At 36.8% G+C, this 27,363-nt stretch overlaps 1 protein-coding gene and 1 pseudogene across 16 annotated transcripts in view; both read left to right on the top strand.

The window, feature by feature from the left end:
- Window positions 1–27,363, top strand: part of ANKS1B (ankyrin repeat and sterile alpha motif domain containing 1B) — a 1,139,726-nt gene that overhangs the window by 3,178 nt on the left and 1,109,185 nt on the right. The window lies entirely within an intron of this gene.
- Window positions 21,165–21,430, top strand: LOC131838223 (large ribosomal subunit protein eL43-like; annotated as a pseudogene).

Here is a 27,363-nt window from a genome sequence, read left to right as displayed (position 1 = left end):
CTCTTCTATAAAATGGGAATAGTAATGGTACCTATCACATATTTGTAAGAAGTGAAATAGAAAGAAATGAATGCAAAACATTTACCACATTGGTGGTTATCATTAGTGTTATTTCTCACAGAGATTTAAAGCATTTGACTCTGTTTCCTAAGATCTTGATTACTAAAGTTTTGCTTCATAATGGACATAGAGTAAATTTCTTTAGTACAGTTTCCACTAGAATTACAGAATATGCAAATAAAATGGGGCCATTTATTCAACTTCTGACCTAGAGGAACATCTTTTACCTGTTAGTTATTCTAGTGTTGTAAAACCCTTAAATGACTAGGTCCATTCAGGGTTTTTTGACAGCTCTAATTAAAAAAATTATCCTTATATTGAGTTGAAATCCTCCTCCCTGTAATTTCCAACAGTTGGTATTAGTTGGCAATGGAGTGTAGGTGAAGCTATATTTTCATGCTTCTCACTATTCTCTTTTTATTTATTTGCATATTCTCAAATTCTACAGTGACTCTCGTAAAGGTGATGAGCAGAAATGAACAAAATGCACCAATAACAGTTGACCAGAGTAAATACACTGGGACTTGACACACTGTTGAATTAAAAAAAAATAAAGTTTACAAAATAGCATTTGTAGTATGATCCTATTTTTTTTAAAGAAAATATAAGCACTTGTGAAAATTTATAATATGTATTAAGATGTATGGAATGATAAACACCAAAATGTAAAAAGTAGTCTTCATCTTTGAGGTAGAATTGTGGGTGATCTTTATTGTCTTTTTGCTTATTTACATTTTTCAGTATTTTAAAAATGAACATGTGTTATGTAATCAAAATAGCAGCTATTTAAAACATCACACAGTGAAATTATTATTTTTGTTATTGATTTAAGATGTACCTTAATACAGATCCGTTTTACTGAGGTATATAATGACATTGGCTCACATTAAGCAGATACTTAAAGCTTCCAGGTATTTTTGTCAATGACTTGTGAAGCGGTGGTTCTCCTATCATATTTGTAGAAGTGTTGATTGAACTTGAGTTATTCCTATTACATTTATTCTTCCTTGTTTAGCCTATACTTATAATCTAACTAGGTCTTTTTGATTCTTGAGTCTATCTTCCAGCATATTAACTTTATCCTCTGTACCATCTGTAGATTTAATAAGCATGTTTTCTATAATTGGAATTCAACCATTATGATATATCCCTAAAAAAACTTTCTTTAGCTTACTATGAATTTAAAAGTAGCAAACTTTATACATGGTATTTCTACCAGCATTGAAGCCACGTAATAGAAATCTCATTCAGCTACTTCTAATATACCTGTGAGAATATTTTGAATATTTTATCCATTGCTCTTCTGAATTCATGCTGTGTCCTGTTTATGACATTCTTTTGATCTATCTCTAGTAGTAAGTCTATAAATTCCACCTAAATCAGGCTACTTTATTATAGCTTGTTTACAATGGTAAACCATTGATGATGCCTAGTACTGATGCAAATTCCTTCTCCCTTGTACCTAATTCTTCTGAATACTTATACTCAATTAAAATGTCTGTTATGACCTCTGTCTTTTTGAAATTTCAATAATGTCCCAACATTATTTGTTTATACTTTTTGGTTTGAAAATGATTCTCCCTAGAGATGATAGAACAAAATAGAAGTTGGGAAGAATCAGATTCTTGGCATTGTTAGATATCACAGGAAATTCTCTTGCGGTCTAAAACCATCCACAGTTTTAGTTATTCTGTCAGAGCTTATGGTTATATTATCTGTTATAGAAGTGAACTTTTTTATGCCTCTCTTCTTTTTTTCAAACTTAGTTGAAAGAGACATTAATATTTTCCCAGGTAAATGCCTTTTTGTGTTTGTTTTCAGTTATATCTCTCTCTCATCCACACCTTTTGTCTTTAAAGAAATCTGAGCTCCTTAGAGCTCATCAGAGTACTCGAATTACCTCCTTCCTTTTCTCTCTCCACATTATATGTGAAGTTTCATTTTATTCAACATCTCTTATGAGACAGCCTCAAAATCTTTTAGTGTCTTCCTTTGACACAACTACCTTTTAATCTAAACAAAATAATTGCTATTTAGAATGTATATTGAATCATTTCTTTCTTGGTGAGTCTAGATTAAGAAATAATAAAGCAATAAAAAAGTTTTACAACTCAAATTTACTTGATTTTCTTAATAACTCAAAGGATCACATGTAAAGCATATTACAAATTCTTGTGGAACATAAAGTCCAGTTTTTTGGGGTGCCTGGGTGGCATCTGCCTTAGGCTCAGATCATGATCCCAGCGTCCTGGGAAGCAGGAAGCCTGCTTCTCCCTCTCCCACTCGCCCTGCTTGTGTTCACTCTCTTGCTTTGTCTCTCTCTGTCAAATAAATAAATAAAATAAAAAAACAAAAAGAATCCAGTTTTCAAGACCCCCATGTGAAAAAGTAGATCTGTGGGAAGTAGGGGAAAATAGTCTCTACTCACCAAAGATATGTAAACCAGAGAGATTACAAATTTTTTCAGATTTATGATTCAGTTCATGAAGTTTTTGGTGATGGGTAAAAGGAGATCAGAGGCAACTCAGAAGTGTTGTAATTTTACAACTATTTGGGCTATTGTTGTTATTGGGACTCTGATAAGGTACTGACTTTCAGGGAAACTGCATTGGTTAAGTGGAATAAATCACAAACAGAGCAGTTAAACTGCATGAAAATGTTATATCTATAAAAATAGTCAAGTTGAAAGTGGGTTATCTATTTTAGATAGTAATGATGTTTGAAGCGGTGATTGCACCATTATGTTCAGGGAGCTGTGTCTGCCAGAGTGAACAGTGCCAGCTGCATGATGTGGAGTGGAGAGAGGAGAGGGAATTTTGTTATTGACCTCTTCTCTACTAAGCTATGTTTTCAGCTCCCTCATCAAAGCAGTGAGACTGATGTGTAGCAGGGAATTAGGACAACCAGCCAGTAGTGACTACTACTCACCCTGGCCATTCTTACATTGCCTAATTCCTAGTGTATCTCAGTGTATTCTTCAAGTCATGGAAGGGTAGAACAGATCTTCACTGACATTAATGCAGAAGCTTACAATATTCAGCATTGCCTCTATTGACTTTAGCAATTTAACCTCTCAGGTGACAGTAAATACAATTTGATTTGTTCAGTGTGTACTGAAATAATTTGATTATGTATTTGATGTAATTTTGGAAAATTCTTTCAAGGAGCCTATTATAGAACGTTCATCGTGTGCATTTAACTAGAAATGGGAGCTGACTATAATTCAAATCAAGGGTTAGAAAAAACTAATTTTAGTCTACTGAACCTGAAGTTTATTTTTTTTTTTTAACATTTACATGCATTTCAGTGTGTCTTTGGTTCCATTTTGAACATATTGCAGCGTAGCTTTAGTTAATTAAAATGTGAGTTTTGGTTATTCATCAAAGAATATTTTATATTTTAAAAAGCAGGAATTCACAGAGAGCATTCATCTGTGTTCCACTTCTTTCTCATGTATGTGATGACATGGTCAGCTACACCATATGGTAGGCAGAGGCACAATGCCAGTGGAAAACTCTGAATTTTCCTCTATAACACAGATCTAGGAATTCTTCTTAGGGTCCAGTTTTCTTCCTTTGCATCTGTAGAACAGGAAGTGAATTCTTCATTTGTGTTAAACCTGGGTTTGGCATGAAATTGTGTGACATTCGAGGGTGAATCAGAATATATGGTTAAAGGATAAATTTTGTTTTTGTCAGTCTCTTGTGCAGTCTCTAAAGAGTGTTCATCTCTGAATCTGTTTCTTAGAGATAGTGCTTCCTTTTTTAATAGCGTGTCTTCATTAATTTTATAAAATGGAACTTTGATTCAGTTGTGTTGTAGTTATTTGGGTTCTACTGTCTTGTAGAGAAGCTTTATTTAAAGTGGTTAATTACTTCTAGTTAAGTGAACTGAGACATTTGGCCTAGACTTGTCACCTTCTTTGATCGAATTGAATCAAATCTTGACTAATAGATGTAGGCATAAACAGCTAACTTAATTTCTTGCAGCCTGCTTGATATTTCTGTTCCCCACACCACATTTCCTTTAACCCTTCCTGCCCAAATCTCTTTTTCTATAAAGAAAACCTCTTCTCCATTTTAATTACTACAAGTTCAGCCTGGCTCTAGTTTTTGTGCCAGTTGTCCCTCTCCTGAAGGGAAACTAATTTTGTGTGAGGAGTAGAGTTGGGAAAGGCTGTGTAGTGAGACATAGATTAAGAACAAATATTGGGCTTTCCTCATGTCTAGTTTTCTGCCTGCATTGGTGTTAATTTCTCCTCTAACCTCATGGATCAGTGCTCTTGTAACTTACCTAACTTTATCCTGCCTCCAAATACTATTTGTGGGAGTTGAAATGTGACTGCAGAGGTTTTTAGGAAGAGGAAACTATTTTAGTATTTTCATTTAAAGAGCAAATAAAACTTTAGGCTCAAATAGTAATGCTTTGGATCTCTTATTAGCGGAGCTGATGAAGTGCATTTTGCCAGATTTGCAAGAGAGATTGGTTAAAGGTGGTCATTTATTTTTCCTTCTTATGAAGTTGATGCTGTCAAAAGAGAAAGGGATTTGACTGAAGACATGAGAGATGGGATGGCATAGGGCTGGTGCTGCAAAAGCCTTTTCTTTTGGCTATTTATTTGGTCCCTGGAACTTTTTATTGGTATCTGTTATAGTAACACACCTGTCTTAGATATCAGCTTGTGGTATGTTGTTTGCCTATTTCAAGAAGTTATTCCTTGAGGTACATATTTATTGTATAATCAAAGATGACAAGTGTATGGAATAGAATTGTATAAGAGCTTTGACATCTAATGTAGTTTGAGATTCAAATTCTTTTAAATGCATTTTCTTGTTATTTAAAACTTCAGTATCTAAGTTATTCCATAAATGTATGTTTTACTGTACAGGGAAGACATTTGAAGTTATGACCCCTGGATCCTAATTTCATCCTTCCACATTAAACTTTACTTTTTTTCTTTTCTTTTTTTGGGGCTAAATTACTATTTAGCCACTTTGAGTCCTTATTTGGTACCTCTAGTAACTAATCTGCTTTTTAAATGTTTTATGTATCATATAAATATGCTAAATATAGTGTCTTTTGAATATATAAAAAACTTCTATATTTACTTACAGAATTATCCCTGTTTTGTATAGCTATTTTACTGTTAGTATAGGACACGGGAGTGAGTGGGACTGTGTTTGGGAGGAGCAGCAGGAATTATGCAGAGATGTTCTTTGGCATGGTAAATTCCAGTAGTCGGGTACTCTAGGACAGAGTTGTTCCTTCTTTATTTGATTTGAGTAATGACCAGAGTGATCTGTCACTCTGAAGTTTGATAAAAGCTTTGAAGACATAATCAGAGAAGGTGAAGAATTATGAATAATGGTTAAAGTAATCATGTAAGTTTTTTTACTGGTATGTTTTATGCTATGTATTAGGATATTTTTTTTTTTTAAGATTTTATTTATTCATTTGACAGAGATCACAAGCAGGCAGAGAGGCAGGCAGAGAGAGAGGAGGAAGCAGGCTCCCTGCTGAGCAGAGAGCCCGATGCGGGGCTCAATCCCAGGACCCTGGGATCATGACCTGAGCCGAAGGCAGTGGCTTAACCCACTGAGCCACCCAGGCGCCCCTGTATTAGGATATATTTGGACCAAGTCTTATTATTCAATAAGCCAACTACTCTCCAACTAACCCAACAAGTCAATCAGGATTTCATAGGGAACTGACATCCAAGAACAATGATAACAAAGAATTATCTCTCATTGTTATTTACAAATATTTCTTTTTTTTTTTTTAAAGATTTTATTTATTTATTTGACAGAGAGAGCGAGAGATCACAAGTAGGAAGAGAGGCAGGCAGAGAGAAAGGGGGAAACAGGCTCCCCGCTGAGCAGAGAGCCCGATGTGGGCCTCGATCCCAGGACCCTGAGACCATGCCCTGAGCCGAAGGCAGAGGCTTAACCTATTGAGCCACCCAGGCGCCCCTATAAATATTTCTTGAATACATTGAATGAGATGTAAAATTGAATGAGATCCTCTCCACCTAACCCCAAGTATTTGTAGAATAATGGAACAGGTATGTCAACAAAGAGTTAAAGTACAGTGTGATATTTATTGTAATGGAAGTACCAAATAATACAATAGGAATGTGAAGATAGAATTATTTAATTCTGTCTGGGAGAAGTAGTCAAGCGAAACTTTAGAAAAGAGGTGATTCTTGACTCTTACTGGATGAATGGGAGTTTGCCAGGCAGACCATCTGAGGGAAGGGCTTTTCTGGAGAAGGAATAGTATAGTCAATAGTAGTATGTGAAAATGTAGGATATAATTTGGAGTATTGTAAGTAGTTTGGTATAGAGCATGGGTAAGAGGCAAGTCTGAAGATTGAAGGACTTTGTGCTACACTAAGGATTTCTAACTTAATCCTGAGGAGCATGGTGATCCGTTGACTTTTTTCCCCCTCAAATTTTTGATATATTACTTATTCATTTATGATGATAACATGACTCTGTTCCAAATAATTAGGTAAAATGAAAAAAATCACTCCTAATTCTATGGCTAAGGCCCATTTGTTCTGGTGTATATTTAGTATAATTGTTATTAGATAAAACATACATTTTGAATCCTGAATTTTTGCCTTAATAGTATATCATAAACTTTTTCTGTGTTATTATAAAGACTTCATAATAGTATTTTTAATGGCATCATTAAAATATCCCATTTAGGGATATCTGGGTGGCTCTGTTGGTTAGGTGTCTGCTTTTGGCTCAGGTCATGATCTCAGAGTCCTGGGATCAAGCCCTGCATCTGACTCCCTGCTCAGTGGGGAGTCTGCTTGTCTCTTTCTGTCCCTCACCCCTGCTCATGTTCTCTCTCTCTCTGCAAATAAATAAAATCTTTAAAAAAATCCCACTTAGTGCAGAATTTTCATAGACTTCCTACACTAGAATCAACCCTGTGGTTGTTTATTAAACATAGGAATTTTTTGGTCTCACCTTGGACCTACTGGGTGAGAATTTCTGAGTAAAAGTTTTGGGAATATGCATTTCATAAGCTTCCCTAGGTAATTGTTATATACACTAAAGTGTGAGAACCCCAGATCTGGTGTATTTATCTTAACTTAAATATTCTTTTAATGTAGATACTTGGATAATGTTTAGGTAGTATAGTAGTAGTATGATGAACATTGTCATAGAAACCACATTTGTCATAAATTATATTCTTAAGATATATATATATATATATATATATATATATATATATATAGATTTTATTTATTTATTTGTTTGTCAGAGAGATAGAGTACAGGCATGCAGAGTGGCAGACAGAGTCAGAGGGAGAAGCAGGCTCCCTGCGGAGCAAGGAGCCCGATGTGGGACTTGATCCCAGGACACTGGGATCATGACCTGAGCCGAAGGCAGACGCTCAACCGACTGAGCCACCCAGGCATTCTACTTAGGATCTATTTCTAAAAGTGGAATTGCTTGTATTATTAGTGTCCCAGATATTATGCCAATTGCTTTACATGCTTTGTATCCAGTCTTCACTATAGTCCTGAAAGATATTTATTGTTAGCCTTATAATTATAATTAGGGGAAAAGAGCAGAAAAATTGAATAGCTCGCCCAAAGTTACAAAGCTAGTAAGTGACAGGAGCAAGATTCAAATTCAGGACTTTCCAATCCATGAATATCTTTTTATTGTGCCCTATTGCTTCCTTATTCCATAGGGATCAGTGTTTCTCCTGGGTTAAAATATGAAAATATGAGTATGTTTCCAGGAGCAAAGAGAAAATACATTTTCTGCAAAGTTACACAGTAATATATTTTAGCTCATACCTAATTTTCAATTATTTTTATTTATGCTCCTCATGTACTTTCACATTATAGGCAGTATTTTGTTTACATTTGTTTATTGATAGCACATGAGTGATAAGCTGGATTTAGTGTTAAAATAACTAAAGATGTTTTAGGATATTTGTCAGTCATCATTTTCTTTTTTAAGATTTTATTTATTTATTTGAGCAGAGAGCCCGATGTGGGGCTCGATCCCAGGACCCTGAGATCAGGACCCAAGCTGAAGGCAGCGGCTTAGTCCACTGAGCCACCCAGGCTCCCCAAGTCAGTCATCATTTTCTCCTTAAAACACGGTGGGACTGTTTTATCCAAGATTTTGTGGGTGCATAATGGTATCTAACTTCTGTTGTCTTCAAAGGTAGTTTAATAACTTGTCCATGCATGCCAAGTCTCCAGATGGGTGTGATTTATTTTTCCCTATTTCTTCCCTCATGAAAAGGAGGAAAATATAGTATTTACCATAGTTTTCATTTAATTTCATTTAACTTTTTGATTCATTTGTTCAAGCCAATAAATCTGAGCTCTTAGTTTTAACTGCTTCCATTACTAACTGAAGGATCTTGTCAAGTCTAGTGTTAGGCTCTGTATAAAAAGCAGGCAACCAGGCACTTTGTCCTTAGGAACCTTCTCATCCCCTGTTTTTGTTCTCCTCTGTCCTTTCGCTAAGCCTTTGTTCCTTTCTTGTTCTGAGACATTCTTTTTTTTTTTTTTTTTAACCTGAAACCCAGAATTCTCATTCAGTTTTATCATGTACAAATAAAAAGTTTTCTAAATTGCCCCTTATTTCCTCATGCCATGGGTGTCCATTTTCAGCAACAGTGAATGGCATGGTAGAAAGAAGCAACAGAATGTAATGGAAGAAGTCAGAGTCTTGAGCTGGAATGAAAACTCTGCTGTTGAATGGACATTTGGTCCAGGGCAGGTTATTTAACTTCTTTGGACCTCAGTCTCCTGATTTAGAAGTGAGGATGATATCTATGTTGTAAAATTGTAAGGATTAAAGAGAATTTATATAAAATATCTAGCACAGGGCCTGTCATTTAGGAGGAACCCAAAATGTGTGGTTTTCTTTGTTATTATTATTACTGAGGCATTATGGCTGTCTAAGGAATAATTAGTATAAATTCATGAATGTCTTTATTTGATGTGAACTATGGGATATTTGCATTTTAATATGTAACTTCTTTAGGTACGTTGTCTTAAGTTAAATCTTTAATGATGTAGGCAGCAAGACAGGCCACTGGGGGTGATATATTTGCTTGGTCCTTCTCTGATCTCAGAGATAGTGATTACTTTTTTTCTGCCTACTTTTAGGAATAGTATTGGTCACCAGATATTTAGCATTAGTTTGTTATCGTCTACATTTTTCACAAAGCTAATTTGAGCATGCAGAGATTGTGTTCTGCTGGAGTTGTGCATGCTGTGTTATATATAATCCATGAGGTTAATGGTTTTCTAATAAGCTTATCATTGATATTTTCTTTATCTGGCTTTTTAAAGCATTTTTCGTTGACAGACATTTTGAGGTTGTGTACTATGTATTCAGCATGGTGATGGTGCTTTGGAGTATAGAAAACAGATTCTCCCCTCCAGGCAATTTGCAGAAGTTACACACATGAGATAATAGCTAGCTATATAGTAGTTTCTAATTTCATAGAGTACAAAAGTTCACAAAGTAAGCCTTTTCTTCTGATCAATCCAGTGTCAACATTTGGCTCCCATCTTCCATTATATATATGAACTAGATCTGACCATGAGTCAGGGTTAAGTAATTCTTTAATGGTTGGAGCTAGAACTTTAAGAAAACTAATTTTGATTTTTAAATAATCACATAGTTGTGGAAAAGCTAGTTTAGTTGAAGTAACTTTTCCTCTGAACCACCTGAGAGTAAATTGCAAACCTGATGCCGTCACCTCAGGATATTTTAGTTTGTATTGAGTTTATATTTCCTAAAAGCAAAGGTATTTCCCTATACAACCACAATACAACTACTAAAATCAGGAAATTAATATTGCTACATTATAACCATTAGACCCCATTCAAGTGTGGGCATTTGTCCCAATAATGTGCTTCACTGGAATCTAGTTCAGAATCATATTACATTTTGTTGTCACACCTCCTTAATGTTCTTCGGTGTGGAACAGTCTTTCCTTGACTTCTATGATCTTGACACTTTTTAAGATGATAGGCCAGTTATTTTGTAAAATGTCCCTCAGTTTGGGTTTGTCTGTTTTTTTCTTAGGATTAGATTCACATTGTGCTCATGTTTGGCAGGAATATCACAGAAGGATGCTGTGTTCTTTTCATTGCATCCTATCAGGGGTTGCATGATTTTGATTTGTACAGTTGCTCATAATGTTCACTTTAATCGCTTGTTTACTTGTTTATGTAGTGTCTGTCAGGCATTTGTATAGACAATTACTCCTTTTCCCTTTGTAATAACTATTTTGTGGGGAGGTATACTTAATTAGCTGCATATCCCATTCTTTATCACACTTTATTTATGTAAGTATGGACTCATGGTTTGTTTTTTGTATGGGTTTTGATGTATTATTGTCATTGTTAATTTTTGATGCTTAAATTGTCCCAGACTTAACCAGTATAAGTTCTTGAAGGCTGGCTTTTCTGAGTCATTCTTTGAGCATTTCTTTGATTTTGGCACCATAAAATGTTCCAGGACTTATCTTTCTCTGCCTCAGTTCTGGATCAGCCATTTCTCTAAGAAGCCATAGTTCTTTTTGTTGGAAAATGGTAAGTAGGTGATAACATTTGGATACTAAGTATAGTCATTAGTGAAAATATATATTCATACACAAAAATATACACACTTACATTTATATCTACCTGTATTTATTGACATGGGTTTACAATGATGAGTCTAACTCCAGTCCAACTCCACAGTCATGATTCGTTTTGGTTTCTTCCCTTCCTACATTTGTAACTTCTTTCTCCGATAGTGAAAAACTTGATTTCTGTTCTCTTTAGTACATATACTTATTTGATAAATCCTCCTGTATACAAACAACAAATCCTCTTCTCTACTGCCATGTCCTCCCTGAGTCTATGTCTTCATTACCCAACTCAGGCTCTGCTGCTCATGTTAGCCTGATCTACACTGATAGCCTCTTGCCATTTACAGTCTCTGATACTTTATGCCAGTTCACATCTACAGAAGGATACCCTTTTTATCCTGCTTGGGATCTGACCCCCTGAACTGGGTCACCCTTGCATGTGGATGATCTCTTCACCCTGTTTGGACTCTTGTCCGGATGTTCCCCTCTGCCTGACCACCACATGGATACCCTTTTCACCCTATTGGGGCTCTCACCCTCTCACATCATGTACCCCTTTATAGGGATGCCCTTTCCAACTTGCTTGGCACTGACACCCCATATTCAGCTGCCCCCAGTATGAATATCTCTTTCCTTGACTTGCGCTCTGTAAACTTCCCTGTAGGCACCGGCAACCTCTCTTTTCTCTCTGGTGTGGATGATTATTTTTTCCTGCCCTTCATAATAGCTTTAGAGACTAAATTATTCTTTTATTTTTAAAAAGACTTTATTTCTTTGTTAGAGAGAGAGAGAGAGCATGTGCACAAGCTGGGGAAGCTGCAAGTAGAGGGAGAAGCAGGCTCCTTGCTGAGCAAGAAGCTGGATGTGGAACTTGATCTAGGACTCCAGGATCATGACCTGAGCCAAAGGCAGAAGCTTAACTGACTGAGCCACCCAGGTGCCCCTAGAGATTGAATTGTTCAGGAAGAGAAGGGAAAAAGAAGGAAGGAAAAGAAGAGAGTGGAAGAGGAAGTGAAAGAAGAGAGTAACATATTTTTCTTCTTTTTATCTGTGATGATGATGATGGTAAAAAATCTCAGTAACCACCTGTTTCCTTGTGTTGAAAGAAAATTGGGTTATGGGCAATTAAGAATTCTAGCTAACATGAAGATTATGACCAAAGTACTGTGTGGCAGTTCTCCTGGCCTCCATTTCTTCCTGCATTTTGGAGGAGAGATGATGATATTTTGGTGGGTTGGTCACCATGTTGCCTTTTTTTAAATGAGCTTCTTCTTTCATGTATTTTGTTATGGATATGTAGTAGGCCTCCAGATTGACTGTGAGAGAGAAAGTCTTTATATATTTTTTGCTCTGTTTAGCTGAAAGTATCATAATTGTCAGTGAAGTGCATTCTCAAGAATTTTTGTAAGATGATGATAATGCAAAAAAAGTTATAAAAGCACTGAGATAAGAACTGTCATTCACTGAGAAAGTTTAGTTTGCAGAATTTGGTAGAGATGAGGATGTTAGCAAGTAGATTTTTCTTGTTATGTGAATTCCTGCTATGATTTTTAAAAATTACTTATTGTGTGTGTGTGTGTGTGTGTGTGTGTGTGTGTGTGTGTATGTGTGTGTGTGAGAGAGAGGGAGAACAGAAAGAGAGGGAGAAGCAAGTTCCCTGCTGTGGGACTTGATCCCGGGACCCTGAGATCATGACCTGAGCTGAAGGCAGACACGTAACCAACTGAGCCACCCAGGTACCCCCGCCCCCACTATGATTTTTAAGATGTCATTAAAAACATTATATCAGGAAAATGACTAACTATATTTTAAAATATGGTAAATCTACATAGGTCTTGTAAAAATCCTTATTGTGCCAAACGAACCAGGACAATAAGTAATTCATACTGGGGATTTCCCAGACTTTAAATTATTGCCAGGAATCCTTAATTCCTGGAAATAAATCTTTGGAAAGAAATTTCCAGGTAGCTCTTTAGTAAGTGTTTGATATCACTGAACAGTACTCTTCTTATTTGTAAAGAGCTGGAAACAAATAGTTTGGGAACATTGCAGAAATAATTCATTGGAGTTATATTCTGTATTTTATTTATTTTATTTTATTTTTTTAAAGATTTTATTTATTTATTTGACAGAGAGAAATCACAAGTAGATGGAGAGGCAGGCAGAGAGAGAGAGAGAGGGAAGCAGGCTCCCTGCTGAGCAGAGAGCCCGATGCGGGACTCGATCCCAGGACCCTGAGATCATGACCTGAGCCGAAGGCAGCGGCCCAACCCACTGAGCCACCCAGGCGCCCCTATATTCTGTATTTTAAAAGACCATTCGTCTTCTCATGCCAAATTCAAGAAAAAATAACAGCTGGCAGTATTACCAGCTGCTGTTCTGCTTTTCTAGGTCTGAGAAGGCAAACTCAATGGAATGATGATCAGAATTTTGGTTTTACTATCTAAGAAGGGAGCCAAACAGGCCTAGATTTAAACAGCATACTTAATGTTCAGGATAACATTTATTTATTTATTTTTAACCTTCTTAACCTTTTCTTATAATTAGCAGCACCTCTAATAACGCATGACCTTTTTGCAGTATTTCTTCTGGTATCTTGGCTTTTTTTTTTTTTTTTTTAAAGGATTTTATTTATTTATTTGAGAGAGAGAGAGAGAGAGAGAGAGAGAGCGCATGCCCCACCAGCAGGGGAAGTGGCAGGGAGAGGGAGAAGGAGGAGGAGGCTTCTGGCAAAGCAGGGAACCCGCAGGATCATGACCTGAACCAAAGGCAGACATTTAACTGACTGAACCTCCTAGGCACCCCTTGGCTTTTATTTTTAAGGAATCCTTGGGTTTACACTTCACAGTTTGTGACATTCATTAACAGAACAAGGGACCGTATGGAATATGTATTCTACCTATTCCTGTTCTCTTCAATCCTTCCAAAACTCTTGAATCTTGAATTGACAGATACTATTTTCTCAGCAATATAATCCGTATTATTTCTGTGATAGAAAGGAGTTGAGGAAAGGAATCATCCATGTCTGATGTGACCTTTCTCTGAAGTCTTGCTTGCTTGCTCTTTACATTGAAATAGGGGTTTATAGGACTATTCAAGTGCATATATACATACTTATATATGTGTATGTATGTATAATCAAGGAAAACTTGAACTACCAGGAGTTAAGAAAGTTCTTAAGATGAGAAATCAAGGTGGCAGGGATCTCTTTGGGCTTAATCTCATATTTGGGGGGAGGATGGGGACAAAATCTTAGAAAAGGGGCATGTGGAAAAAATTTTATTACCTTGACTATTTTATGAACTTGAGAGAATACACCCAAACCAGAAATTTGTCTTCAACTTGCCTTTCTTACTTCCTCTCTGTCATGCTTCCTGTACTTCTTTAAAGAGCTAGAATACTGTGTGATACAATTGGGCACCTTATCCAAGGTGACAGTGACATTGATAGTGTTAAATAACTGCCAGGAAGTTTCTAATAGTAGTCACTCAAAATGAATGCTTATATTTTTCTTTTCACTTGTTATTGGCTTTGGGCATTATCTAGACTCTTACTGTTACATTTTTAAAAAATATGTATTTATTTTAAATTAGTGAGAAGTGCATATAGAAAACTCTTCATGACCCTTCTTTGTTGACTGTGGGCCAATATCAGAATTGAGAACATTAATCTAGACTTATAAGTTTATACAGATTCAGAAGTCCAAGGTTCTCCTGTTTCCTCTTTAGTTAACATTTCTAGGTTCCCTCTCTCTTTTCTTTCTGATTGCCTTCCATAATAGTTCAGCTGTTTTCCTTCAGCAACTCAGCTGTGTCAGCTTTCACTGGTAAACCCTGTAGCTAGCAACTAGAAAATACTGTGACAAAAGAGGAATAGTAATGTTAGGAAACATAAAGAATAGAAGGTTAAGAGAAACAGACATGGTTTGACCATGGTTTTCTCAAGGCAGTTTATGTGGCTGATTCAGCTAAAATACCTCTGAGGCAAGATATCTGTATTAGAAAAGTATATGGGAACTTTACCCTGGATAAATGGTCACAGGCTAGAAAATAAGGGTGACACTTAAAGTCCAGGGATTCAAGGGGCTCTACTTTTGGTTTTCAGAGCTTATTACCTTGGATGGGCTTGTGTTTTTAATCTGTCTTAGAAACATTATTTCCAAACATCCATAAATGTGAATCTTAATTCTTTATATTCCACATTTCTATACCACACATCTTGCTAATATTTCAAGAGTTTCCTGTTCTTTTTGCAAATAAAGTGCTCATTTTGGCTGTTTTCCAACTATGACAGTTGGTGGACATGCTTCAGTAGAGAAAAGGAAATTTTCCTTGCTTATCTACTCTTTTCCGTCTGCCCAAGATAATGTGTCTGTCAATTGTGACCTGATTTTGAAATAATTTATTAAATAGAGGGGTGCATGATGTTATTTAAAATTTTGGTATGACATTGACTTTAAGTCTTTTATAATAAGCTCTTTACTGAATTCTCTGGTGAGGTTTATTGCTCCTGGGATTTTAGAAATTTCTTAACTCCTTCAGTGAATTTGGACTCTGTTCAGTGTCAAGTTTCAGTAGTGTTTACTCAGGAAATTAAACCAGCTTGTCTATTCAGAAGATGAAGCATGCTGGGTTTTTTTTTTTCTTTGCCATGAAAACATTATGTTGGAAATATATTAATTTTATAGATAAAGAGAAGGTCTTTATTAGTAGATTGCTTAAGAAAAGTGATAAATAAATGAATATCAAATAGTTATATTTGGTAAGTTTGCTTTCATTAAATATGTTGACATCTTTTCATTATATTTTGTTAAAATTCAATATATATGCAATAGATGGTAGTTTAAGGTTTTATTTTATTTTATTTTTAAATTTTATTTATTTATTTTTTATTTGACAGACAGAGATCATAAGTAGGCAGAAAGAGAGGCAGGGAGAGAGAGAGAGGAAGAAGCAGGCTCCCTGCTGAGCAGAGAGCCTAATGCGGGGCTTGATCCCAGGACTCTGGGATCATGACCTGAGCCGAAGGCAGAGGCTTTAACCCACTGAGCCACCCAGGTACCCCTAGTTTAAGGTTTTAAATTTGTAATCTTTTCAGTTGAAGTTGGGAGAGAAATCTAAAAGAGTTATATTTCTTTTAAAAAGCATGTTCCTTGGTTTTAAAAATTATTACTCCCAAATATATATCCTAAATCTATATCTCTATTTTAGTCCTCTCTCCTATACTGCAGTCTTGTTTTTTCCCAGTGGTTTATTGAACATCATCTTTAATGGAGTTATGAAACTTTAAATGTTCATTATTTTTACCCATAGGTCTGCTCTACCACGTGTATGACTCCTTTGTGTTAATGGAGCTACAGTGCACCTTCATTTGTTCTAGAAACCCTAGAGCCATCTTTGATTCTTTCCCTTCCCACTTACATCCATTTGGTATGACTACTTCCAGTATTAGTCCTTTTCACCCATTCATTCTTCTGCCATTAGAGGAATTATTCTAAAACTTTTTATTCTCTGACTTACAAATCAGTGGCTCTCTAATGGACTTGATTCCGAATACATTGTAATATCATTTGAAGCCCTTTATGATTTGGCTCCTCCCTACCTGCCTCATTTCCCATCAGTCCCCTGCAGCAGCATCTTTCAACCATACCTGATTCCTATACTTAGAATTGTCAGTAGGCATCATGTGCTTTCTGCTTTTGCTCTCCTTGGAATACATGTCTTTCCTGTGTGTGCTCAGTGAAGCCCTTTTTATATTCCTAGACTCAACTCCAGCATAATCCTCTCTTTTGGGAAGCCTTACCTGATCTCTATCTTTGAATCCCCACATTTGTAGACACCTCTATTTTTAGCACTTAGTATACTGGATTGTAATTATTTGCATGTTTGGCTTCCCTCTAGACCCTGGTGTCCTTCAGGCCTGAAGTTGTGGCTTAGTTGTCTTTTAAAGTGCTAAACGATTGTTACTATTTTATGCCTAGGACATATAGGCATTCCAAAAACTATTTGTTGAATGACAAAATGAGTGAATAACTGTAGAACATTACATGCTATATCTTTTTGGACTATATCTTTGGGAGCAATTATTGACTAAGAGAGAGGTTTGATTAGTAACCTTGGGGCTGAGAAAAATTTAATTATTTGTTAGAGCAACTATTGCTAGGCACTCTTCCTGTTGCCATAGTTTATGGGACATTGAGTTAGTTCACAGGACATTGAGATATAGAGAAATTTAGTAACGGGGACAAGTAAGTTACTTGACTAAGTAAGCAGCGTAGTTGGAATTGGAATTCAAAATTCCCTGACTTAAGAGCCAATGTTCTTTTCTCAGTGCTGGAAAATTATCAGAGCTAGAGTTTGGGGGAGGCACTTTAAAATGAAGCAAGCAGTTTTTAGGGTAAAGTCCCATTTGAAACCATAACTTTTTTTTTTTTGCTATAGATTCCAGAAATATCTAGGAGATACTACAGGAGAGGCAATGTTAAGTTCATGCTCTTAGTAACTTTGAACCTAAATGAAAGAATGAGTGAAGAGATAATGAAGTGGAGGGAGCTAACAAAAATTAATCAAAACAAGGAGAAAGAGTTAGTAATAAAAATCAGATTACAGTAAAGGGAATGCTAATATTCATTGAATATCTACGGTATGCTGGTCTTGTAGATTTATCTTCTCCTCATCAATTGTCACAGCAAACTTATGAGATCAGTATTATTTTCCCCATTTGCATGTGGTTGAAGTCCCATGGATACTTTAGATTTAAAAGAGGTTAAATATCTTGCTCAAGATAATGTAGACAGATCTCATGGAGCTTAGGTTCAAACCCAGTTCTATATGATTCCATCTCGTGGGGAATGGAGATAAATTTCCTTTGTACCATCAGATATCTCAGTGCAGCTGAACTATGAATCAGTCATTATAATGAATAACAGGTGTTATACAGAGGAAAAATCAGTTTAGCCAGGTGGATCCTTTGTGCTGGCTGAATTGATAATTGGTTATTTCTATACATTTGGAAGGAGTATAAGATAGTTATGATGTCTTTTCTTGGGAATTCTTCCTATTGCCTTAACATTGAGAAAAAGTATCAATCAAATATGATAAACTTTAATAATCTATAAGGCACAAACATTGACCAATTAGATGGATTCTTGCTATAAACATCTGGGGAGGCTGCACTGTAGCCCAGTATCAGTCTAGTGGGCTAGATCAGACAAGTGGACTAGAATTGTTTAGAGGCTCCATTATCTGTAAAGCTGAGAAGCAAAAAAAAATTTTTTTAATCATGTGTTGTGTGGTAGAATTATTCTAGTACCAGATTAATTTGTTATATATGCTAAACGAATTAGCATTTATAGTGAGAGTGACATTTAAGGAAAAAGAAAGATGTTGTATAATAATGAAAGTCTCATTTACGTGATATACCTACTACCTTGCCTAAGACTCCAGAAAAGCTTTACTAGTTTGATATTTGGTTTCTCATTTATCCATCTGCTTATTCATTTTGCTCATTTATTCACTCCGTATTCTTTGATTTTAAGACTGTTATTTCTGTCAATTCTGAGAAAGGATTTTTCTTTTTAAGCTATAGAATATGGATAATCTGACTGTAATCAGTTTAGGTATGAATTACTTATTTACATATCTGACTTCTGTACTAAGCTCTAAGCTATTTAAGGGTAGGGACAATTTTTTTTTTTTTTTAAATCTCTCTGCCCTCCAGTGCCTAACAGAGTATTTCATTATATATTTTGGTGACTGAATTAAAGAACTCAGAATTCAGTCAGCCTAAATGTATGTTTTTTGCAGCTCAAGCCTGCAGGTTATGAGTTTCATATATTCCTTCAGTGACCACGTAATGAGCTCTTAAAACCTGTAAATCGCTGTTTTAGAGATAGGCAGTAGACCCTAAGATGACTACAGAGAGGAGAGATTAAATGCTGGGACCCCATAGACAGGAGAAGATCTTTTAAAGGCTGCTCTGTTGTGTAGTGTCATATCATACCGTTACCCTGAGTTGTAGGGAACAATAGATGATTGAGATTGGTCCGGTTTGTTTGGGCTCAGACTCTGTAGAGATCCAAGTCCAGAAAACAAAGGATTAAAGTCTGCATTTTCTGTGGTGAGAAGCAAGCCAGGGAGTTTGGGAACCAGATGGAGGTAACAATGTCTTATGTCTCTTAGGTGGATGTCAGGAGGGAATTGAGGATCTGAGGACCAACGTTATCATAGCATTTCTGGGAAAAAAGGCAACGTTCAATGGTGAAGGCAGACAAAGGGCCTGGAAACGCAGTAGGTCAGATACCAGCAGGGAGAGGAAATAGGAAAATAAATCCTTTAATTAATAAAAATCCAGGCTTTGTTAATTTTTGGTGTTTTATCCTGATCACATGGCATCACCTGCATTACATCTGCTTAGCAGCTCTCTAGTATTGTAGTCACTATGGGGACTTAGCAGGGTTTTTCCTAAAATTGGGCAATGAAGAGCTCAACATGGAAGCCTAAAAGTTAAGGCCTAGTTGAGAAGAAAGTTGAGAAGAACCTTCAGAATAGTTTGATCAAGGAGAGATTCCTTGTCACTTGCCTTCTGTATTCCTGCCCAGGTTTCTCTCTCTCTCTCTCTCTCTTTTTTTCTTTTTGGTTTCTCTTTTTCTTAAACAGGAAACTGAAAAAGCCCAGAAACCTTTCCTTGACCTTACTGTATTCTGCTTGCTTATCTCAGGCTTTTTCTCTTCATCAGATTATTTGAGAAAAAGAAGAACCAAATACTCCTTTAACTTCTGTGTTCTTAGATTATTGAAACACACCTCTTAAACTTCGTCATTATGTTCTTGATAACCAATCATATGGTACCCCCATCCTCATCTTTCCGTGTTTCTCAGCAACATTTGATATTTTTGACTGTCTTTTCTTTCTTAAAACCTGTTCTTCCTTGACCTTTGTGATTTAATACCAATTCACTGTAGTGGAACAGGGTTGTGCCTTACCCAATGCCATTTTAATTCAGCTGTTGACCAGCCTACCATAAGTATGTGTGTGATGCCCAGCCAGGACCAGAAAGAACTGTCTAAACAAACTGAGCCTGATGTGAATTGCTTAGAATTGCTTAGCCAACTGGTAGAGTCCAGAGCAATTATAAATGGTTATTGTTCGAAACCACTGAGTTTTAGGATGGTTTGTAATGCATCATTATTGTGGCAATAAACAACTGATAGAGCACAGGGAAAAGACCTGAAGGGAGTTATCAAAAAAATAATGCAAGAAAATTTCCTGTACTGTAGGATATGTGTCTCTAGACTTTAAAAGCTTCCCAAGTATCCAGCATAATGAATGAGAAAAGACCACAAAGCTGCATAAATCTGAAATTTAAGAACATCATGGATTAAAATAAAATTCTCAAAGTTTTGTAGAGGTTATATAGAACAAAAGAAAAGAAAACACAAAAACAAGTCCTATAGAGATGAATGGAAATCAGAATGACATCAAACTTTTAATAGCAGCACTAGATTATAGAAGACACTGTTGCATTGCTTTCAAAATTAGGAGGAAAATCACTTTCAGCTTGTTTTGCTATTTAGACAAACTGTTGATTAGAATAAAGAAATTCTAAGACTCAGAAGGATTCAAGTGTATCTTATGTGTCCTTTCATAAAAAGCTTCTGAAAGATGAACTTGTATAAAACAAAGGAAGAAATCAATAAAGAGAAAGTCATAGGATGCAAAAAAACAAAGGATTTGGTGCAGGAGGGCAGAAAATAGGGTTCCTTGAAACTAACTCTTCACTAGGCTTAGAGAGTACCAAGTCCAGATTGCAGAAAGAGAATAGAAGACTATGGGAAGGATTTGGGAGAATGAAGTGTTTGGTATTTTGAACATTGGAAAAAACTGACTTGACAAATGTGTTAGACTTGGAAAAAAACAGTGATAGGTAAATGGAAAACAAAGCAAATGAAACAAATGGTAATTATTAACTTCAGAAAGATATTTTTAAAGCATGGGAACAATCACATTGTATTAGCTGGCTCAGGAATAAATATTTATGTAGTCGTAATGGTATAAATACTGATTACTGATTTAAACATACTGAGAGAGAACAGTGTGTATAGAGGGGAATGGGGAGGAAGGCCGATGGTGTAAGAGAGCAAAATTCTCAATTTCTATAATAGGAATTAAAATTACAATATTGGAAATTGAGCAATCAGAAAATATCCGTATAAGCTTCATATTTAGACCAGAACAAACTACTAAAGAGTCCTCTGAGGTATAGGACTAGAGCAAATGCCATATTTTTCCTGTTAAGGGCTGGAAAGTAAATATTACAGGTTTTATGGGCCATACGGTTTTTGCTGTTGTGGGGTGAAAACAGTCATTGACAATTCATGAATGACTGGACATGGCCATGTTCCAATAGAACTTTACAAAAACAGATGGCGGGTGCTCTCTGGGTTCTGTCCTAGTTTGTGGAGACATGGCTAAATGTGCCAAGAAGTTGGAATCATCAGTAAATACAGGATTTGTTATGGTGCTTCTGTCAGGAAAATGGTGAAGAAAATTGAAATAAGCCAGCATGCTGAATATTGGTCCTTCTGTGGCGAAACTAAGATGAAAAGATGACTTGTGGGGATCTGACATTGTGGTTCCTGCATGAAAATGGTAGCTGGTGTGCCTGGGCCCACAACACCACATCTGCTTACACAGTAAAGTCTGCCATCCGGAAACTGAAGGAACTGAAAGACCAATAAAAGCTCCACCCTTTGAAACACTGCTAGCCTATAACTGGGTTAATTTATGTAACTACAACAGCAACAAAAACACCTGATGGTGGAATGGATTTGGGCTGTGGGACATAGTTTGCTCACGTTATGACTAGAGGGCAAAGGTGGTGGGATGGAGATAATTTTCTTTTCCTATTTCAAGGTCACTTTTAGACTTCCCTGCCTCCCCCCTCCATTAACTATAGAATGAATAGAGTAATTTTCCATATTGCCTCTCACATCAGTGTCCAGTTTTATTATTTGTATTTTAGATTATCTGAACTACTTACTGTCTCCAAATGTTGACCCAGATATCTTGCTTCTGTGCCTTATGCTCTTTCCTCTGGAATTGTTTTCTTTACTTTACCTCTTTGCTTTTGAAAATTGTATATATATCTTTCTGAGTTCCACCTGAAATAACTGCTTCTCTAAGAAACTGTTATAGTTTCTTTCTACCCTACTATAAACCCTTGTTCAGGTAGCTGACCAGAGATGTTTTAATCCTTCTTTTGGGAGAGATTGAATTTTGGGGTCAGACAGTTCTGAATTTGAATTTATTATCTACTGTATACTTACTATATGACCTTGAAAAAATGTATTTAACCTGTCTGAACCTTTGCTTTTCTTATTTATAAATACTTCATATGGTTCTTTATAGAGTTAAAGTTGTTTAATACTATTTTCTTCTCTTCACTTCTAACACTTTTGATCAGCCTCACATTATAGTTATTTGTGTACTTATCCCGAAACCCTTAGTAACCTACACTCAGATTGGGTCTTCATTTTAAATATCCTGAAGCGGTGCTCAGTAAGCATTGATTTGATTGAACTGAAATAAGAAGGAAATGTCTTAGTGTTGATTTGTAGCCAAAGAATTCTGGCTTTATGATAAAATTAGAGAAATTTTATATTCTACTGTTTGCCTGTTCCCTAATCTTTTTTACATGGCTTGTTTTTATTAGTTCAATTCTGTTTTCTCCCACATTGCAAAGGAGGTGCAGTGTTAGAGGGGAATAGAGTGACTTGATTTTTTCCTTTGATGGGAACTAAGCCATATGTTTGTATTGAGTCAGCTACTCCAGACTCTGAATTCTCAATCAGATGGTCAGCAGTGTTTAATTGAATTCCCAATATGTGCAAAGCTACACTGGGTGCTGTCACTCTAGGGAGACGTAACCATCTGGAAGAACTTGTTTTTAAGAACCCAGAATATGAGAAATATGTCTCTTTGTATCTAAATTAAAATGATACTAAATTTGGCAAAGTAAATAGCTGGCATAAATGCTGTCTTTTGCCTCGCATTCTCCTCTTTTATCTTTCTTTTAATCTCCAAGAAGAGACATCCTCCTTTTTTGCTATGGCTAGGATGGTGTACTTTTCCCTTGATTTCTTTCCTCCCTAATTATTGATAATTTGTGTAGTACAGGATTCTGATGTTTAAAATCCTCAAGTTCTTTTAGTTTTTGGATCCTTTTCTAACTTTAAATGTGTATATATGATAAGCAGAATCCTAAAATGCCCTCCTAAGATTTCTTGCTGTAATCCCTATGACTATGCATATGCTGGATGTTACTTCCTTGATTATGTTATGTTACATATCAAAAGGAATTTTGAGATATAATTAAGGTTACTAATCAATTGACTTCAAGACAGAGAGATTATCTAGATAGATCTAATATAATCACATGAGCCCTTTAAAAGCAGAATGTTTTTCAACTGGTAGCAGGAAGGGAAGCCAGAGCTTGAAAACATGGAAAAGGATCTGTTACATTGTTGGTGGCTTGAAGACGGAGGAGAATATACACAAGGGTGAGAGAGCAGCCTATAGGAGTTGAGAACAGCCTATAGGAACAGGAAGGAAATGGCATCTTAGTCTTAAAGCTGCTTGGAGCAGAATTCTGCCAATAGCCTGAATTAGCATGTAAGTGTATCCTCCGTCAGAGCCTCCAGATGAGAGTTCAGCCTGGTCAATGCTTGGATTTTGTCATTGTGAGACCCCATGCAGAGAACCCAGCTAAGCCCAGTTGAGCTTCTAACCTACACAACAGAGATGTTTGTGGCTTATTTGTTACATAGCAATGGAAAACTAAAAAAGTCCAGGTCTTCCCGGTTAAGAAATGAGTTCCATTTCCTGCCTGACTAGTGGTTGGCTTATTTCTTTCTTCTTTTCATTGTTAAATTTATAAATTAAATTATCTAAATTCACTGCCTTAGTCTATATGCAAGTTTATTCTTTTCTTAATTCCCATGCATCTGTTTCTCAAAGGTCCAAAAATGACTTTCTGATGAACTAGCGACTTCTTCCTTACCAAACCCAAGGGCTTCTTCATTTTTATTGTCTTTGGTGTTTTGTATTGTACTTTATTTTCTTTTTTGAAATTAATACTTTTTTTTTTTAAGATTTTATTTATTTACCTGAGAGAGAGACAGTGAGAGAGAGCATGAACGAGGAGAAGGTCAGAGAGAGAAGCAGACTCCCCATGGAGCTGGGAGTCCGATGCAGGACTCGATCCTGGGACTCCAGGATCATGACCTGAGCCGAAGGCAGTCGTCCAACCAACTGAGCCACCCAGGTGTCCCGAAATTAATACTTTTTGTAATACTACGTGATTCTGGTTTTTACCCTCCTTTCTTCCACCTCTTTTGTTGTCTTCACAAATCTTGCTGACTAGTATCGGAATTGAATTTAGGAACTTCTGCAAAGAACCAGCAAAGGCGATTAAAGAAACAAGAATTTTAAGAAAAAAATCGGTGAAGTCCAAATTAATTTTCCTGATGTCTTTGTTAACGTAAGGCTCTTCCTAAGGAGCCAGATGTGTTCCTTGGCTATTTACCTGTAGACATTGTATAGGTGTTATATCTGTTACCTATTACCATAGTAATGTTTCCTAACAAAGTATGCCCAGATTCCTGTTTGTATGTTATATTAAAAACATAATCATTTATTATCATTCATGGATCTGCTAATTTAGCCTGGGCTCATCAGTCAGCAGAGTGGTTTAGGCTTGGTGGATAGGTGGTTCTGCATCTCACTGCAGTTTGTTAAAATATGGGTTGGCTATACTGATAAGACTTCATGTGTTTCTGGGGTGCCAGGGTGGCTCAGTGGGTTAAAGACTCTGCCTTCAGCTCAGGTCATGATCCCAGGGTCCTGGGATCGAGCCCCACATTGGGCTCTCTGCTCAGCAGGGAGCCTGCTTCCCCCCTCTCTCTCTGTCTGCCTCTCTCCCTGCTCATCATCTCTGTCAAATAAATAAATAAAATCTTAAAAAAAAAAAAAGACTTCTTGTGTTTCTGTCCTCCTTGGTGGAATGATCCTAGCCATAGCATACTCCTGTCATGCCCATGACAGTGGTGCCAGAGAGCCAGCGGAAACATGTCAGAGCTTTTTAAGGCCTGGCTTTGGGGCTGGCATACAGTCACCTCTGCCTCATTCTGTTAGAGAAAGTCACATGGCCAAACCACAAACCAGGGGTAGGAGAATATATGCTACTGTGGACTAAATTGTGTCCCCTTATCCCAGCAAATTGCTATGTTGAAGCCCTAATCCCCAGTGTAATGGTATTTGGAGATGGGGTCTTTGGGAGATGGTTAAATTTAGATGAGATCTTAAAGGTTTGCTCTCATAATGGGTTTAATGCCCTTATAAGAAGAGGCACCAGAGGGCTGGCTAGCTGGCATAAGCTCTCTTGCACTCCCCCCTCATCCCTTCTGACCCTGCCATGTGAGGACACAGCAAGAAGGTGGCCATTTGCAAGCCAGAAAGAGAGCTCTTACTAGGGCCTGGTACTTTGATTTTGGACTTACAGCCTCCAGAACAGAGAAAATAAATATCTATTATTTAAGCCACCCAGTCTATGGTATTTTGTTATGGTAGCCCAACTTCACCAATATATACTCCATCCCATTAGGGGCAGGAACTGCAAAGTTACATATTTGATAAAGGTCACTGATGTAGGGAAGGATGGGGAACTGTGTCAAAAAATGCCACTTGTCAAAGGCATTGAGTAGAATTTCACATTCTCTTCTTTTACCCACTCAGAGTAATTATCTCTACTCTTTATAATCTTTTAAAAAAATTCTGCCTACTCTATAATAATCATGATAGGTTAGGTTATCATGCCATAACAAGCAACCCACAACTATCTTAGTAACTTAACATAGAGTTTATTTTCCTCTTTTGCAAATTACTGTGGTTCTGGGTTCTTCATGATACTTCTCTCCAGGTGTTGGTTTAACATTCTGCAGTGTATTGTCTATGACACCTCCTTGTTAACAGGCAATTACCATGGTAGGCTTGGAGGGCTAGACAGCAGTTATTAAGTGCTTTGGCCCTGAAGTTACATGTTATTATTTCTATGTACCCGGAAATAGAGGAGACCCATGTATTGGTGAACATCAGTTATGATTTATACTCTCACCCCTTCCAGACCTCAGTTTCCTCCTTCAGTGGCAAAGGTGAGTTAGATGACTTTCTTCTCAAATATTCTACAGTAACAGAATGCCAACAGTCTTTGCCTTGCTGCTGTGGTGCTCTAGATCAAGTGCCCACCATCTCCCCAAAGTCACCCTATTTTATGACAAATATCTGTGAGGCATCATTAGCCTTAAATTAGTTCTCTATGATCATCTACTATTTCAACTTCAGTCCAAATTGTTACCTCACTCTTCTGTAAGACATGACCTTTGCTTTAATCTCATACTGTTTTTATCCTTGTCCATTCTGCTGTTAGCCACACTGGCCATTTTTCCCCCTCACATATGTCAAACTTTTTCCTTCCTCGGGGCCTTTGCATTTGCTATTTGCTTTGGCATGTTCTTCCTCATTCTGGGTCTGTCTCATTATTCTCTTCTCAGGTTGAAGAATGTTATCACCTCAGAATGGCTTTACTGCTTTATTTAGATTAACCCCACCCCCCTCCCCCCACTACCACAGCATATCATGTTCATGTCACTTAGTGCTATCAGAAATAATTTTGTATATTTATTTATATTTATTTTCTGTTTTTCCAAATTAGAATTTAAGCTCTCTGAAGGTAGGGACTTTGCCTGTCTTTATTGCTGTATCCCTAGTGCTTAAAACAGTTATTTGGCACATAATAATCCCTCAATTAAATTTGCTGCTGAATTAATACTGGCTTCTCAGCACTTGGTCTCATGACTCCCTTTATCTGGCCTGAAAGCCGTGTGTCTTGTTTTGAGTTGACTACCCATTTCTCCATATCACAAGTGATGTTCATTTCATTCCTACATGTTGTTTATACACAAATGAAATAAACTGTGGTCCCTATAGCAGTGGGAACAACATCACATTGTATCTTGGGTATCTTATAGGGGACATGTACCCAGTGTCACAGGAACCCTGGGGAGGCAGCATCTGAGAGCCAATGACGAGTGGGAAGGGGGCCTACAGGGACTTACCAAGACTTTATTAAGTCTTATCTTGAAGGAAGACAAATCAGCCAGGCTGACAGAAAAAGATGGAAATTCTGAACTGAGCCATAGGAATAGATTTGTAGAAATGATATTCCCAGGGCTAAGAATTTCCTTATTAAGATGGTTGTGGTTGAAGTCCTAGGTACCATTCTCTTGATTCTGGAGCATAGAGATGAAGTGAAGTCTGATGCTTCTGAGAGGGGGAGCACCCTGCTCCTCCCAGACTGGGGATTCAGGGATCAGTGAAGAGAAAACCAGCTTGGGAGGAATGGGTGAAAGTTCAAGAAAGTACTACAACAGAAGGGGCATTCTTAGGTTGAAAGTTAAGAACTATGGACAGCTAATTGTATGACTGCTGCACAACAGAGAAGGGGTGGAATGAATCTTAGTGTGGCATTCTTCCATTTCCTCTGGAAGGACGATTTCTTGTTCTCTAGTATATATTCTCCAGTTTCAAGTTCATGATGGACACTCAATAAGTATAT

Source organism: Mustela lutreola, chromosome 8, assembly GCF_030435805.1.
Source record: "Mustela lutreola isolate mMusLut2 chromosome 8, mMusLut2.pri, whole genome shotgun sequence".
NCBI classification, from domain to species: Eukaryota; Metazoa; Chordata; class Mammalia; order Carnivora; family Mustelidae; genus Mustela; species Mustela lutreola.
The sequence above is the reverse complement of the archived record's forward strand: the minus strand, read 5'-3'. Positions and strand labels throughout refer to the sequence as shown.